General features: G+C 35.5%; 1 long non-coding RNA gene across 1 annotated transcript; it reads right to left on the reverse strand.

The window, feature by feature from the left end:
- Positions 1–396: 396 nt before the first annotated feature.
- LOC145790783 (uncharacterized) lies at positions 397–2,407 on the reverse strand. Its single transcript, XR_014329962.1, has 2 exons — positions 823–2,407; positions 397–604 (listed from the first exon to the last, which is right to left on the reverse strand). It is a non-coding gene; the product is annotated as an uncharacterized LOC145790783 (long non-coding RNA).
- Between the last annotated feature and the right edge of the window lie 2,245 nt (positions 2,408–4,652).

The raw sequence follows: 4,652 nt of genomic DNA on the forward strand, positions 1-4,652 counted from the left end.
TTTGATTGGTTAATTTGAACTTATATTGAAATATAACTCTCGCATTACAGTAATTTTTAGTCTTATCATCAAATAAAAATTAGGTTTAGTTAAATTTTAAATTTTGTTAAGATTTAAATTTAGTAGTATCCCTTGTGAACCAAAATAATCAAAATCTTTAGATCTTGTTTACTTATACATGATATAAAAAAATAACACAACACAAAAGTTAATTATTTTCCCATCTCACTAAAAAATAGTAAGACCATAGTGTAACAATTCGTTGATTCACAACTTTCATTTTTTTTAAAATTTTATTTATTTATTTATTGAGGTTCACATCTTTCCTTCATTTCCATCTTTCTCATCATACTAGTTAGACCCGCACGCGTTACGCCCGTGAGGGTCGTATTATCGTTGATAAAAATAATATAGCAAGGCAAAGAAACAATATTCTTTTCTATCGTGTCAATCATGAACACATCTTGCACGAAATTGTGAACCAACATACAAATTGGACCTTTGTTGTCTTAAAATAGAACTCTAGACTAACCAATTGTAAGGATTGCTTTATATCATCTCTCTACCACCAACGTGTGATCCAATTCCAAGCTTTTATTCAGATCTGCAAAGCATGCAATAAAAGGAAGAAGCAAAAATGAGAGCGTAAAAAATGTTTGGATCAGAACATTAAACAAGGAAACAATAACAGATATATTTTGCTATTGAGAGAGAGAGAGAGAGAGAGAGAGTGCAAATGCAAGATTGAAAGCAAAGGCAACCTGCTGGTAGCTATCATTTTATGTATTGATAATAATGCACATCTACTGAATCTAAATTTACCAACAATAGCCTCTTCAAAGTGTTCAAGCTTCTCATGAGCCTCTCATCTTCTAAGCAGAGCTTTCAGATAATTAGGATTTAGCTCCAATGCTTTCGTGCAATCCTTTATTGTGTCCTCATATTTTCCCTGAGATAATGTTACACAGGAAAAAAAATTAAAAACTATCTAAGGCGGAAAACCATCAAATGCCCTAAGAAACCAACTGAATTGGACAAAGGAGTGATAGAAGAAAACTCCAATAGCAACAGATATGGAATTTGATAATTGTTTCCATTTCTTATATCAATAAGAATATAGAAAGAAAAAAAAAATCAGAAAAGGAAAGTTTCACCACAGGATTAGAGGAATGACATAAGCATTCAAAGAAGAACAACCTTAAATGTACGATGTCATTTGTGATGCAGTGAATGCTTTTTAGGCTAGAAAACGTGTCTGATCCAGAAGTCAAAAAGCCATCAAAAGCTCCCAAGAGTATCAACAATCTCTAAGAGCATGTTAATTCTAAATTTCTTAACAAAGCTTAACCCTTTGACCTTCTAAATTGCTCTTCAACTTTATCAGCTTCTTCCAGACTAAACCATTTCAAGGAGAAAATCACCATCAAAAGACATCATACCCAATTGAACCAGACTTCAACAATAACAATCATCGAGTACAAGTTCGACAGAGTCTCAGGGGAAAGCATTGAAAATTAGTTGTGGAATTACAATAACAAATTGGAAAACCACAGCCCCCAACCCTGTCTAATAATTGTGTGATAGAACAGTATTAATCTATTTTCACCAATTGTTGGTTAGGTGGTCATGTATTTTCCAAGTGGTAGATTTATGCCATCAGGTAATCCTAATCTTATTCTTCGATCTCGTTCATCATATTGAGAGAACTAATATTTTTATAGATTTGGCTAATTTATATGTATACTAAACTACTATAGTATCTGAATTTTTTTTCATTAATTCATTTGTTTGATTTTGTCCCCTCTCCCTCCCCCTCTTTTTAATCATTTTCTTATACTGTATTCTTTGTTATGTTTCTCTTTCCTTCAAATGAATCCAAAACTACATAGTATATCTCTCCATGGGTCAAAGAATGCAAGATACTTCAAATATTTTTCTATTTATTTTTAGCTATTGGAAAAAGGGAGGATTTTATATTTGTTCATTAAATTCAATAAGCTTTTAAATAAATTGAAAAAAGGAAACTAGAAATGAAACTCTTTCTCACATATCGAATGGGTAATCAATAATTGCCGCTCTTAACGTCGTAGTTTTGGCTTCTATACAATTTTAGTTTCAAAATGCATGCTATTATGAGCTGTAAATCACCTTAAATACAATTTCTAGCATTTAAATATTAATTCCATCATTAAATCTTTGACTTTAGTATGCAAATTAAATTTCCAGCATCAAGTATTTATTTTCAAAATTTTTGATCAGTAGATTTGTGCTTAACTCAGTCAAGTAATACAACATTGGTTATTACCATACTTCACATATATTTTCACACATTTACATGGAATCAAACGTTTCTCAATACCAATACATGAGCCTTCCTCGAACTGAAATAGCCCAAGACACAACCAACCATGTTGGCCTCGTTTGGGAAGTGACTATTTTAGTAGGCTAGTTGACTTTTTGGCTATTTTAGTGGCTATTTTAGTTTTTGTGTTTGGGAAGATGAGATGATTTTTTAGTTGGGTTATTGTATTGAAAAATGTGTTGAAATAATGTTTAAATTTAAAATGACAGATTTGTCTCTAACTTTTTATTTTTTAAAATTGATATAAAGGGGCAAAATGGTAATTTTCCCATTGATGTGTCACTTTCCGGCTGTGACAATGTAGGCTGTGCCTACACTGTCCAGCGCAGTGCCTATTTTTTTTTTTTTTTTAAAAAACTTGTGAACAGTGCCACTTTTTGGCTTATTTACCAAATGAGGCTATAATAGCCCCGTTGGCAGCTTCCCAAACAGCCCCATTAACTCCAAGACACAACCAACCATGTTATATTAATTGAGAACATGCTGCAAACTCCACAAACCTATATTCCCATGTGCAACTCATTAAAATCATTTCCTTCAATTTGTTTTCCTATTGTTAGGAATGGCAACGGGGCGGGGCGGGGTCGGGGATCACCCTCCCCGTCCCCGATCCCTGATGGCAGAACTTCCCCCCGTCCCTGTCCCCGTTCCCGACGGGGAACCCACCCCCACCCCCACCCCCGCCCCCTAACGGGGATCGGGTTTCCCCGACCCCGAAAATCCCCGGCTAAAAAACAACATCAACAAATCTCAACATCTCAGTGAGCTCAAAAAGCAACATTAAAAAGATCAAAAAAAAAAAAAAAAATCTGTCATAGATATATATATATATATATAATAATCATAACAAAAATTATATATATATAACAATCATCAAAAATCATAGATATATATATATACACACAACAATCAGATCTATTCTTCTTTTTCAGATCTATTCTTCTTCTTCATGAATCACGATCTGACGGACGGAGGGCTTCACGGACGGAGCGTTTCACGGATGGAGGGAAAGGGAGAGGGTTCACGATCTGACGGAAAGCTTCACGATCTGATGGACGGAGGGCTTCACCGTGAAGCCTTCACGGACGGAAGGATCTGATGATGGAACGCTTCACGGACGGAGGGAGATGGAGAGGGAGAGGGAGAGGGGGAGAGGGAGAGGAAGAGGAGAGGGAGGGAGAGAGATGAGACTGAGTCTGAGATTTGAGGGAGAGAGAGATGAGGGCCACTGTCGGTGAGAGAGAGACACCGAGGAAATGAGAGGAAATGAGATCATCTGAAAGAGTTGAGATCAAAAGTACAACTAATATTTATATAATACAAAATATAATCGGGGAAAATATAATACAAAATATAATACAACTAATATTTAATAATACAACTAATCATCAGAGGCGGGGATGAATCGGGAAAATTCCGGGACGGGGCTGGGGCTGACGAGCCTATCCTCGTCCCCGGCCCGAAATTGATCGGGGAGTGATTTTTTAATACCATCCCCGTCCCCGCGGGGATATTTTTCGAGAAAAAATCACTTATTTCGGGGTCGGGGGATCGGGTCCCCGTCGAGCCGGATTTAAATTGCCATCCCTAATAGTGAAGTATGAGGCGAGTGGGGAGCGTGTGAGGTTAGGTGCGCGTAGGTAAGTGAAGTACTGGAATTGGGAAACAAGTGAGTTAGGAAGTTGACACGCGTGAGGTAAAATGAGTGAGAGAGTGAACATGCGATAGCCACGGTGCTTTCTATCTCACCGCATGTCACTTCCCAAGCGCTGGCTCCCGAAGAGCTGTTATCTAGATCCGTCCCACCATGATCATTACAATCTAAACTGTTTAGTTATACAAATTATTATTTTAAATAAATATTGATAAAATAAAAATATTATATTTATTTAATTAATTTAATTTTTCAAACGTGAGAACACCTTTCTAATTCAGATCAAGACTGAAGAGAAATCTGTTCCAAAATCCTAAACCCCACTCACACGACTTTGCTCGCTGAAGTTCAATTCTATCATAATAGATTGAAATCGAATTATGCATGGACTGTCTAAATTATTCATAAATTTATTTATTTTTTTGAAGTCATATTAATTTATTTATTTAAAATTAGATCTTATTAATATATAATAACATAAAAAAACAAATATGTATCTATAACCTATATATAAAATAGCGAAAGCAAGCAGTTATTTTTGAATCTAACGTTGGTGGAATTACCAGAAATGCCTATCAAGTGTTCACATTTTTACTTTTGGCCTTAAGAAGTCACCTATATGTCATTTGCAACTCT

Source organism: Camellia sinensis, chromosome 5 (assembly GCF_055761805.1).
Source record: "Camellia sinensis isolate YWXY chromosome 5, ASM5576180v1, whole genome shotgun sequence".
Taxonomy (NCBI): Eukaryota; Viridiplantae; Streptophyta; class Magnoliopsida; order Ericales; family Theaceae; genus Camellia; species Camellia sinensis.